This window comes from Thunnus maccoyii, chromosome 11 (assembly GCF_910596095.1).
Source record: "Thunnus maccoyii chromosome 11, fThuMac1.1, whole genome shotgun sequence".
Taxonomy (NCBI): domain Eukaryota; kingdom Metazoa; phylum Chordata; class Actinopteri; order Scombriformes; family Scombridae; genus Thunnus; species Thunnus maccoyii.
In genome coordinates, this window is record NC_056543.1 from 22746501 (window position 1) to 22760570 (window position 14070).

Below are 14070 nucleotides of genomic sequence, written 5' to 3' on the forward strand. Positions count from 1 at the left end.
CATCTATGCTGCATGATTTATTTTGGGAAAATATTGTACACCCAGCAGAGCTCCAAACCAGTGGATTTGCTCACTAAAAGTGACATGTTATTTTCGACGTTTCCCCCTATTTAAAGTGCCTTGAAAAGACCTGCGACTCCATTCCAGCTCAGTGCAGCCATGGCCTTCTGAGCCGGTGTTTGATCAGCTTCCTTGTTTCCTGTCCAAACAGAGAGCAACAGGAGGAAACTGTGTGTTTACCGGGCTGAGCACCGCAGTCGGAGCCCTGTGAAGTCTCAAGGCTGTAGAGACACATGTTTGATATTTCTGCCTCTATCCGGATTGAACATTCCAGGTACATGTTAAAGGAGCCGAGACGTTACAGACAAAAAAAACAAAAAAATATGCTCACATATAAATGTGATTCACCCAATGCCAGGCACAGCAGTGTGAGCATAATCAAACAAACTTATTTCCTCAGACCTTGGAAAAAAAAAGAAAAACAGACCTCTTTTTCCAGCAAAAGTTAAGAATTGTTTAAAGGGCTGAAGGTAAAACTGCAACCTGCAGTCTCACGTATGCACACAGGGTGTGAATATTTATTCACAGCCCCTCATCTTCACCAAATTACACAAATTATGCAAATTATATACCTTTTCTTGTCAGTAGATTGACAAATCACTCACCATGTCTTACTTATTTGGATGCAAACAGAGTATAAATAAGAGGGCAAAGACTTCTTATTTATTTACTGTAATTAGTAGTAGGTTTTCTCTTAAAGAAAAAGAAAGACTGAGGTCAAAGAATGGAGGAACAGCCATAAAACAAGAGCAGGGAAAGAGACTGATAAACGAAAGGCAAAGAAACACACCTCTCTCATGTTCCTGCAATGAAACTAACAGGAAGGTTGAAGTCTTTCAGAGGTTCATAAAGTAATTTCCTTGTCACAAAGAGCTTTTAACATGGAGGGCGGCAGAGGCAAGGCCACATGATTTCATATCAAATCCAAGGTCCTAGATACACTCTCACCATTGTGGCTTTAATGCTCTGTAGCACTCGGTGGTTTGCCTTTATTTAAAAAGCTTTTAGTATGTTGCCTTGTTAATTGGAACAGTCATATACTGTTTACATATATTTTTCCTCTCCCATGTGACTAAATAACTTCAAAACATCCATCACAATTTCAAGGCTGTTTGAAACACTCACACACACACACACAGGCACAGACAGGTGGAAGCATTTCAGACTACAGCTAGGTAGTCAAGGCACTTAATTCAATTAACATTTATTCAGAAGCTGAGCTCTCCCTCCTAATTTTTTTTTAAATGGCCTTGAGAGGCTGTGGTTCTTTCAGATTGTATCTACTGGAGTGACCTAATGTCCAACTTGCAGCATGCTGGAACATTTAATGACAGCCCTGCTATGTATCTGGCTGATTGACATGGGGACATGTAGGTGGTGGAACGGGAGAACACACATTTCCCGGTCAGTTAGCCGCTCAAGGTTGCAGGGAGCCTGCAGCGGCGCGGGTGACCTTGGCTAAGCTAGAGCAGACAGAGAGAGACCTTGAGAGACAACAGGGCAGCAGGATCTGGCTCTCAAAGGGCTGGGGGAACATAATGTGATAATGCATGACTATATATCACAGCACACAGTGCCCATGTGAATGTGGATGGTAACTGGCTGGAAAAACAGATTTTTATCCACCCACATGTTTATTCTTCTTTAACTTGATATCTTGCACTGTATTTTAGTGGTTTTAACACTATTCATGTGTGGATCACTGACATTTTACCTTGTTAGCCAGATGATTCTGCACAGTGGGTGATGCAAACATGTGACATTTTCGCAAGGCTATGTGAGCTGTAATCTAAAGCTTTTCCATAACTTTAAATGTGCTGGAATAAGTTGTATTTTTCCAGGCAATACTTGGTTCTCATGGTGACATCAGGCTCACCTCACACCTCCAACACACACATACAGTCTGACCCTCTGTTCTGGAGTTTGTGACACACTTGTTCTTTTATCCCTTGTTATGTCTCTTTTTTTTTTTTTTATCTCACTTTGTACCCTTTTACAAATCATATTGCTGCAAACATATTTGTCACAAGATCTCAATTAATGAGTTTGGCCAAATATTAAGAGCACTGCTAAGAACTTGAAAGACTGCTATTTTTGACAGTGAGCTAAGCTTTGGACAACACACAAAAAAAATCAGTACAATCATGTTTCTACCAACTCGGGAATATTTCCAAGATCAGAGCAATGTTATCTTATAGCAATACAGAGCACATTATTCATGCTTTTATATCTTCACGCCTGGACTACTGTAACACCTTGTTAACCTGCCTCAGTGCCTGAGCTGTAGCTCAGCTTCAGACTGTGCAGAACTCTGCAGCCAAACTTCTGACAAAGACCTTCTCACATAACCCAAGTTTTAGCCTCTTTGCACTGGTTACCAATCTCTTACTCATCTTACTTCAAATCTTACTCATGACTTACAAGGCTTTACATGGCCAGGCGCCAGAGTACATCAGTGAACTCTTAACTCCTTACTGTCCAAAAAAGAAATTGCTTCTTAGATCTGATGTGGTTAGGCCTTCTAGCTGTTCCAGAGTCCAGGTTAAGGTCAAAGGGTGATCAAGCTTTTGCTGTACTGGCACCTCAGCTTTGGAACAGTCTTCCAGTTAATATTCAGTCTGCTGTTTCACTGTTTCAGTTGTTAGATCCTGTCCTAAGGCACATTTTATAGACTCGCCTTCCCATCTGACAACTAGTCTTATTTGTTTACATACAGCTCTGTTTTGCAACTGCCAGATTTTAAGCTTATTTTAATAGATTCACTTGTTTTACCTTTTGGATGATTTATTTGTACATTTTATACATTGTCTTTTAATTGTGTGCTTGTATTTTGCTGTTCTTGTGTTTTTCTTTTTGTATTTATGATTGTTTTTTTATGCTGTCTCTCAGCAATGGAAAGCACTTTGTGCTCCTAGGTTGAAAAGTGCTATACAAATAAAATTATTATTATTATTACAAAACAATAGTCAGGTGCCCAAACAAACATTGAAATAGGGTTTTCTTTCCATAATCATTCTTCCTGTTCATACTGACCATTAGAAGATCCCTTCATAATGCATTTACAATGTAAGTGACGGGGGCCAAAATCCACAGTCCTCCCTCTGTGCAAATTGTATTTTAAAGTTTATCTGAAGCTAATATGAAGCTTCAGCTGTCTAAATGAGTCAAATCAGGTAGATATATTTAAATGTTACAGTCTTTTTAGTGCCAAAGTCCCTCTTTTTGTTATTATACTTCCACCGCAGCTCAACAGGGAAACACTGTCTGAGGAAACACAAAGAAGCAATTTGATGCTAAAAAGACCATAAATGTGGCAGATATCCACTTGATATGACTTAGACTGCTGAAGCCTCAGTAATAATAATAATAAAGTGATGTTCAGCCTTTACTGTCAAAAGAAAATATTCTGTTGGTGCACTATAAAGCAAGAGAAGTTAGAAATGACTCCTTCACAAGTTCCCAATGCTGTCTAATATTGTAATGCTGTATGGAGAGGAGCACAAATTGAGCCAAAAGGGGTTAGTGTCTGAAATTCACAGTTATTATTTTAAGTTAATGTTTGATTGTTTTACACCAAGGGTTACTTAAGAGATGTAAAGGCAAAGGAACCACCATTTTAAGTACTCACTCACTGCTGGGGGACACTTTTAAAGGTTTCAATTCATTAGTTCCTTAAGAGTAATTATTCTGCTACTGTTTCATCAGGGCAATAATTGGGCTGTTGAATACGTGGCTGATTGATGAAAATAAACTGTAATTAATCTAGCTTTAAAGTATAGTGCAGGTTTACAGATTCATAGCGCATAAAGAAACATACAACACATATGGTACTTGTCAAGGTCTCCAATAAACAGGAAGTTCAACGAACTCAACTGGCATTTAGCAGAGGCCTTGGCCTTGGCAAAAGAAAACATGTATAGAAAGTGACACTGAAAAGAGATGAAAATCATACTGATACAAATAAAGTGTGAAGAGGAGTGCAGAATGATGTGCTGAAGCAATTTATCCTGATAAGCAAGGCCAATGGATGAACTTGAAAGTGTAGAAAGGGAGAAGTGTAATTGGAAATAACTTCTTGCTATAAAAGAATCTAGGATGAGATTAGTGTAATGTGAGTGAAATTTGACATGCTTCAAAACCTCAATCAGTTGCCACAGGTTAAGAGCCCGCAATGTTTTTAGACAAACAACATATTGGATCAAGAAGGGTCAATATACACAGATGTAGGCATCTCACAGTTAACCTACATTTGACATGTTATCGTAGTCCATCAGTCCACCATAGTCTGTTTTGTATGTGAAGCTGACTGCAAAGATATTCAAGGTAGAACATCTGAAAATAAATCGTATGCACATGGAAATAGCAGCAGAGGCTGAACAGCGAGGCTAGGAAGTTTGGATACACCCCCTGCTCATGGATCTGTAGCCAATTATGATGGCAGGCTGGCAAGGTTACTTCTGAATCAGCTGAACGAGGCACTGGCTGAACAAAAGGCTGCTGCTTGTGGTAAATAAATATGTACTGTAGGTGTAGCTATGGTGGCATAAGATGAGATTATTTAGTGATGCAACCAATGATGGGCTGAGTGTCCGCTTCAGTCTGTGATTATGGGAGCAAACATCTGCATCTAGCATCTACAATATGATCAGAAAAAAAGGTAATCTACAAAATATCACTGACTTAATATACAGAGATTCATTCAATCATCAAACATGGACACATTTGACAAATGATCGGCTAGTGCAGTTATAACTTTGCAATTATAATAGATGTCTTCCAATTAATTAAGTTTGTATTGAAATTTGGGTTTGATGTGAAGTTTAACCGTAGAAAAAAAGTTGAAATAAAGTGTGTTTTTATTCTATATTTTTCATGAAAACAATAAGGAACTGATCCTACTAACAAAAAGTATTGTCTGCATAACCAAAGCTACTGTTCCTCTGTGCCATTAACCGTACTGCTGCCATAAATGTTCACTTGTGCACCAAATGAGCAGCTAAAAATAGTCCCCAACAAACCCTTTATAGTCCTGTAGGAGCAAAGTTTGCTAAAAAAAACTACAGTGCCCAGCTGTTTCAGGAAATTATATAGCCTTTTACATGAATGAAAGTATGCATTTACAACCCATTTTTAAAGATTCACATCTTCTACAAAAACGTAGAGTATTGTTTAAATTACCCTTAAACCCCCTCATCCATGCACAGTGGAATAGATACTTTTTTCCTTTTTCTTCACTTATCAAAAAATCAAGGTGTACCTTGATTTTAAGAATGTAGTGATGGAAAAGAACCTATTTAAGTAAAAGTTGCAATTGCACAAATAAAAAGCCTTGTATTACAGAAACAGCACCAAAAAATATCAAAAGTACTCATCAAGTAATCAGCATTTTAAGCTGAGGGAGGAGCAAATTTTACCTACTTTATGTTCACTCTTTATGTGATTGAATCTATAGCAGTGCATCATGTTTATGAACTTGTATATTTGTATGTAAAAACTTCATCTCCAAAGTAACTAGTAACTAGAATCATCAGATAGATGAAATGAAGCAAACATTATCACTCTCTGGCATGTAGTCAAGTAGAAGTCTTGTATTACACAAAATAATTGTCTGAAAGAGATTATAGAGTGATTTCACTGTACTTCAAAAAGAATACAGTTGATACTTTCAGGTTGCCGGTAAATCTCTTACAGAAGTCTGAAAATGGGTTCATTGTTGCCCAAAGGTGCTTAAGTCTCAAATGAAGAATACTTAACTTTTTAATGAGAATTTTTAGAGATGGAAATGAAAACAAGTCATTAATCTTGCTGCATTTTATCACTTAAAAAAAAAAAGGAAACCAGTCCCATATTTCCTTTATTTTTATTCTAAATGTGTGTTTCATCCACCAATGTCTTTTCCCTCACCTTGGTCATTCAACACACATCCTACCACATGTGAGTTCCTCCCTATTTTCCACTCTGCCCCTCGCCCTCACCTCCTCCCACATCTCTTCCTGGCACGCCGACATTGTTATTAGTGTCATAATTTACCTCCTTATGCAAACATGACCCTGTCCTCGATATGCTGTAAGGCAAAATATTCATACAGTAGTCACTGTGAGACCAATAAAGAACGAGATAGGAGGGACATAAATTATTGCTCTGCTCTATTTCATATTTCACTCAGTAGCCTTTCAACACATCATGCACACACACACACACACACACACACACACATGGATGCATGCATGTATTACGTGTGTTTTCGGTAATGGCTATACATGTGAAAAAGGAACGTTATTTCAAGGTGTCACATATATTTAGATAAGATGAATAGATCAACAAGGACAAGTAGAAATTGAAAGAAAGGGCAAGCGAGGAAAAGAGGGATGAAGGCAGGTAAATGGGATATGCATATAGGAGTCAGGTGAGGCAATCTGCATTTTAATCGCTGTTTTGTCTAAATGTGTTTTCACAACGCCTCTGTTGAAATAATCCTTTCTGACTTACTGGGGTAATGCAGGCAGGGTGAAGTGAGAAACGAAGGTGTATATACTGCCAAAGTGAAGATGGTTTTAAGTCATGGGGAGACTGAATGAAGTGAACCTGTCACGGTGGCACTGGGGGACTATTGTGCTGCGTGGATTCAGTAGCACATGCACACTCATGGGTTTGACCTTGGCAGCCTCTTCTCCCTCTTCTTCTCTCTCCACCTCTACATGTTAACCCCCACCCACAGCCCCCTCCACACACATACACAAACACACACACACACACACACATACACACAGACCCACCGAACCCCAACCCCCAGAGTCCCACTCAACCTTGGCTAATTAGCTCACGTCCCTGTGGCATATGTTCTACACACAATTTATCCACAACAAGGACATTACAACTGCAGTGTCCCGCCTCTGCAATGCCTCACTCCCTCATGTTACTGCCACTTTGTTGTAGCATGTTTATCTGTATTTGCATTTGTACAGGTAGTTAAGCGTTACCTTAAATTCTTTTAAGTATATCATCCTCATGATTTTCATGAAATCAAACCCTGTTTTTGATACCCATTATGATAACCATAGCCAGTATTTACAGCCTGTAATTACCTCTCTATATTGTAGTTTTCATCATTAGTGGTGGGGTCCGCCATTCCTGCACTGGATTCAAATTGCCTTCATACACATGAGGGATGCACATGAAACGATGCATGTACTGTATGTAATTATGCATCTTGGTTTTTAATCTCATTGGTATCAGCCTCACTGGTTAGTGTTCACTCTCTTAACACTGTTAATTACCTCTCCGTTTATTAAATCTGCAGTGCGGAACTTTTACAGATAAATGAACGTCAGTTACATTCAAGCCCTTGCCAAATGAGTTCACACAATGCTGATTAAGCCTATCACCACCAGATAAATCTCTCTGTATTTCACAGCATACCAGAGTTTTAAATCTGATGTTGTGTTTGACATTCCCTTGCTGGCTGGATGAATACACACTGCACATGCTCTATGGCTAACTTCCGGTTAGCTCTCTGCTAACTTGAATAGGGATAAAATAATTTAATCGTGCGGCTCTTCTAGACTTTTCTAAATGTTATCAGACCAAATGGATCAAATTCTGATGTGACACTCCAAACAATTTAACAACTATTTTACAGCCATGACAGTAGCGATGGAGTAAGCTACGGAGGAGCCTATGACGTAAGTGTGTGTCGACAGTATTTTTGTAATTAATCCCACTGCCAGGAGGGGGAGGCAAAAGTCCTGCACTCCAGCTTTAAGTTGCTGCTAATGCTAATGAAATTTTCTATTGCTGCTAGTTTATATTAAAAGTGTTTAACTGGCAAAATGTGGGCTGACTTAGTATGAAGCAGCCACATGAAACACAAAGTGTTTGTCGCAGAGGTTCAGCCTCAGCCTTTACATGCTACTCCTCACAAACAACCAATCCAAGGTGGTTTGAACTTACAAAATGACAAAGTGACTGAGCCACCTACATGGCATTCCTCTGGAGTGCCTCTTATACCCGATCTAAATTGTTGAAATCCTTGCAGCTGTATTCACAAAACACCTTCAGGCAACGAATAGCCAACAGCTCTTACCTCAACACTATAGTTAACCTGCAAAAGGCTGTAATTCACCCCAAACATTTAATTCTTGTTTAAACATTAAGCTTTGTGTCAATGAATAAGTCACTGCCACCAAAATGACACGTCCCTTTGACATTGTGTAAAACCAAGAAGTCAGAATAACAGTGGACTCTGGAAGTGTGTTCCTCATCTCCTAATTTCTACTGTCTGGTCCTACATGTTTTCACTGACAATAAATGTCTGCTGTACCAGACTGTTATTATTCTGTAGCTAGCTGACTGCTATTGTGTATCAAAGTGGATACTCTTCAGATGTTGATTTCAAGCGTACAAGCTTTCACATTCCACTTTGTGAAGCACTAGAGCACTTAGATTTGCATATAATGAGAGGAAAAAGACATTTTATTGTCCTGCAGTGGTCACATAACACAGTACAATACAGTAAACAGAAAAATAACTAAAAATTGAAACAAAACACGGGCTTACTATATGCAGCATTATAGTAACAAAATAAAGTTACAGTGCTGGGAATCACAGTCTCCTGTCTGTTTGGCCATAGATTCTCATCGACCTCACACCCGATGCTCTCCCTTGCGATGCATTCGGGGGAAGAATCATCTTGTATGCTGCAGCCATCCTCTGCATACTTCTGCTGTTATGTCATCACAAGCAGCATCCATTGCAGCAAGCAAAGACATTTGTTTTGTGGTCAATGATGGTATACATTCGTTCATCTGATCTGGCTCCTCCATGTTCACAAATTGTAGTAACTCTGTTGCCCTTAAGCTCTATAAATGTGTTTGACATTCATGACACCTTACATCTATAAGCAAACTGGACAGCACACGCCATTGGTTGATCTAAGATGTGAGAAACTCCCCATTTGTAAGTGAAGTACAAGTTTCACCTGACAATAAATGTATCAATTTAGCAGACTTTACAACCACTCCACATCAATGTGAATTATGAAATATGGGCTCGGCAGGTTTTGACAATTTGATGGACTATTCTGCATGTGATCTCTGGGATTTCAGTTTTAGTTTGTAACTTAATACCAAGCAGAAAGTCTTTATTTCAGCTCTTTTGCCTCTCTGACCATACCCAACATCACCTAACATGTCTATATTGCTGCAGCAAGGTAAAAACAAATATTTGGTGCTGGTGTTTAATTATTCTTTTGATTGAAAATATCTTCCCTTCCCTTTCAAGGCTCAAAGAGACAGGAGCTAAAACAGCGTGTTATAGAAAGAAGCTAAACTGAAGGGCTGCATAAAGAGCCAGTAAGCTATAAGATAAATAAGAAGTTTTTTGAACTGTAAATCATGCAAAGTTATGCAAGCAGAGCCCCAGAATATAGATATAAACCTGGAAATGTGCATGAGATTTCTTCTTTTTTTTTTTACCAAGTAGTTCACTGGTAGCAATGAGATTAACACCACCCGTCCTCTTTATCTTAGTAAGAACAGCTTTCAGCACATTTGTGAAAAGATCTCAAAAGGCAAGTGTTGTTAAAGAGCTTTTAGTGGTTTGTTTCGGGTGCTAAAAGTTTTTGTTGAACATGGAGCAAGTCAATGACAATGCTCATCTTTTATTTATAATTTCTATTGATTTACAGTTTTTTATTTAAAAGTATTTTTTGTTAAATTTGTCACATTTTCAAACTTGAATGAATGAGTGTTTGACATTGACTGAATGTACACTAAACCCACTGAAAATTTCAATACAAATGAATCATGAAAGTAACCAAAATTGATTTTTTTTACTTTTCACAAGCAGCACCATAAGACAAAACAACACCATGCAACATGACACTATACAACATATTTTCATCACAACATATTAGAACAAAACCCGTAAGAAGGCTTTAATAGCAAAATCATTTGTTCCTGGCCTAAAAGCTAGCATATCTGCTGCTTTGTTTGCTTTGAGCTGGGTGACCTTGTGTTTACACTGACCTTCAACATTGTTACAAGAGGAGAGACAAACAGACTATGGACCATAGTAACATAAGAGTGTGTAAATGTGTGTGTGTGTGTGTGTGTGTGTGTGTGTGTGTGTGTGTGTGTGTGTGTGTGTGTGCTGTTTACCAGCATTTAGTGATAGTTCCACAGCTGAAGTAAACAATGAAACAAAGCTGTGTTTGTCCAAAGAGAGGTTCTATGTATCAGTGAGCTCTTTTCATTGCCTGACAGGATTATTACACGCCATCAACATACAACACTGCTGAGCTGACCAATGTAAAATCTGAAAAATCTGATGCCAAGACAAGACCATCGTTGAACAGAGACAGGGGTTACAGCCTCACTCCATATATGACTACCTGTTATCATGTGACCAAAATTCCATACTTCAACTGAGTTGTTTCCATGATGAACGTGAGATGCAGTTGAAAGCTCTGCAAACAGCTAGTAAGTGCTACAAGTGTTACAGTACATGGTACAGTGGTGGTTCAGTTCATGTATGAACAAATCTTTAACACCAAATCTTCAAACTGGACTTACTAGAATCATCCTCATCACTGACTGAATCAGTGGCTTTTACTAGTGGAGTGTTAAGTGTTTCAGCATGATTTACAGTATGTTACTTTCTGATTAAAAGATTATTAAAAGACAGTCAAGGCACAGACACAATCATGATGTGATAACTTATTAACAGTGTTTGTAGAGGCCTGTTTTTGTACTGGAATGAAAGTTTGAACCAGCAACAGACTGAACTTACCAGTGAATTGAAGACAGTCAGAATCAGTGATGTGTTTGCATACTGATGAACCTACTGACGTGCATTTGAACTGCGATGCAATCAAACTACATTGTCATTCCTGACAACTCTTTGAACTGAGGAGAACAGCACGAATCAGTGAAGTGCTTCATGAAGTGCTTCCACCTCTAGTACGTGGACCTTCAGGTAAGAAAAATAAATGTATCAACTCAAGCCGTTTGTCCTTTTCACTTATACATAATCCCAAATCCCAAATTTGTCTCAGACACTTACAGTCTGTACAACCAAGGGTGTGGATTTGGTTTTAGCACTTGCCCTCTATATCTTTTTTCTCTTTCATATGCACACATGCCTGCACATACACACATTAAGAGCCTGATTCTGAACAAAGTTTATTTTACTGAATATATATTTGCTGATATAACAGGCAAGAATTGTTCTCTGTTGTTAGAGATATTTTACATTTTATTTTTTTGATGTAAATCTCATACTAAAATTAATATTTAAAACTGACATATGATAGATGTTCACAATAACTGCAATATGAAAACAAATGTATAGAAACCTGAAGGTAATGTGCTGCTCTGTTTGAACCAACCAATCTCTGCTGTGAGGTTTCCAGACTTTGTGCTTCTTTCAGTTTGTTGATTGATATCTTTAAATAATCTCAAAAAGCTCTCCTGGTATTATTGTTTCACTATGACATCAGAGCTCGCTTGAGAGGCTGCAGCTCACCCGTCTGTGTGACTCTGTGCTGCTCGGCTGCTGCTGACAGGGTTTTAAAATAAAATGATGCCCGCATATTCACAAACAAATCAGTTGGACAAGCTGCAGCTAATTTACCTTATAAATAATCCATGTTATTATGACTCATATACAATAATTACTCATCCACTCTTTGAAAAGGGGAGAGTATGAGGTCATATACAGTAAATATGTATCTTAATAATGTCGAAGGAGATAAATGTTTGGATTGATTACAGAACATTCTTATGAGATAAGCTCAGCTGTTATTGACACTTCAGTTCTTCTGAAAAGGACCTGATGTCTTAATTTGCTTTGGGAGCAATTTCCGTCTACACTAATAAAGTTCTTTAATTAAACGACATGTTAGAGCTAACAAGCACCTAATGCCTGACATTCAAATATGTTGTTACTTTTGTCCAGTGAAGACATTTTAAATTATTTTATGTCTATAACTTTTTAACAATAAATACTCACCACTTCAGTTTAACCACCGTTCATTCATTACTGACTCTGCTGCTGGGCTGCAGATAGTCAACAACGTAACACAGCTTGAAGTTAAGGGTTGCCAGATCGTCAGGTATTCACAGGTCTTGAGTGAACCTTTCACACTGTCATTGAGAGCTTATGTGAAGAAAACATTCTGAGATTTCTAATAGTATGACCATTCATTCATTCATTCATTCATTCATTCATTCATTCATTTCTGCTTTGGACCTACGATTCAATATTTCTAGCTGAAATATGGAGGTGCGTTGGACTGACAGTGCAGTCCTTATGTGATCTATAACAGTACATTAAGACCATACAGTAACAATGACTGTGTGGTCTTAATGGTTCGTTAATCTAAATTTCTCTGATACTATGGACCACTCGTGTTGCTGCACAGAGGTCCTTTTTTAATCCTTGTGTTCTTATATTCCTGCTTTTTTTGTTATTTGTTTTTTATTCACATCTCTTGTGTCTTTCTGCATTCATTTTAACATTGAGCTGTTTTTATAATAGCATTATTATCTCTTTTATATTTTTTGATCCACAAAATAAATCAAAACGAAGTGAAAAAAAAAAACCTGTCCATTTTACCTTGCAGTTATCGAGCACATCTAAAGCAAACTTGTCTTCTTTCTTCCTCTCTAACACACAAACACACACACACTCTCACTCTGATGTAAGTTGGTGACATGAGTCCTTGGAAAGTGCAGTATTCAATTTGTAACTATTATGGAGACAAGGACACAGTCCTTTATGTGAGCAGCCACAGAGAGAAAATGGAGGCAGTCACTATAGCAACCGCCAGAAGAGCGCCCAACAAATCAACAAACAATGCAGTACAAGACTTTTCCAGGGGAGCCATTTAATGCAAAGCCTTGAATCATACAAAGTTGTCCTCTTATGTTTCTGAGACCTGTCTTTGAGTGTCTGTGGGTGTTTGGTAAAAACCTTGTGTTCTTCTCCACACTTGTGTTTCAAGGCCGGCTCGGTTGAATGTGCCAAAGAGCTGTCTTCTTGGGTCACGGCAACCTCAGAATTTCATTTGTGTGATCAACCTTCAGGAAATGCTTACCACTGCAAAAGCAATAATACTCACTTATTGAAAGCATTTTGTGTATTTACCTGAGCAATCTGTGCATATTGAAAAAGTTCGGTTTCAAAGTATTAGTTGTAGACCTAAGTGGATACACTTGCAATTTATCTTTTCAAAGGAGAATTTTAAATTTCTGGCAAAGTTTTCATAAAACTTCCATACAAACACATCATACACTGACAACTTGAAACTTATTTTAAATGGCTCTTTACTCTGTCTTTCCTTCCCCCTTTAATTCCTGCATGTCGCTCTCACTTTCCCATGCTCCTTGTCTGAGTGAGTCGCTTCCTCTGTACTGACCTTGCTCTAAATTTCAGCAGTAGACACTGAGCAGCAGCGTGGCTGATGCTGTCTGACTCTGACTGTCTGGATGTCATTGCAATTCGCTACAGAAGTGCAGATCACAGACAGCATGCGTGTGAACAATCGATATCTGTTTATTCATAACTTTTTTGCATATTCCGAAATATTTCGGCACAGACCACTGGCAGATGGGAGTTAGGGGAGGGAATGGAGCAAAGAGTTTCCCCAGTTAAATGGGTAGAACTTAACTTGTAAATGTAATGCTGGGATATGGCAGTTTGTGCACTCACATCCTTAAGGATATGTGATAGGGTTGCGAGAGGGCCTCCCCGTACTGAGCCATTTTAAACTGGGCTCAGGACCAGCAGGCACTGGGCCAGAGAAAGAATCTGCTCCCTATCACAGAAAACTGAGAAAGTGGATCTGTAAAGCTGATGACTCAGTGTACTTCATTTGATGGTACGTCTTCTAGAAAGCAATTTTTTACACAGCACATGTACAGCCAAACCTTCAGCAATAAAACATCTCCACATTTCATTGATCAAGTATTATTAACCCCTTAAAGCGGCTATGATCAACATTTTTTTTTT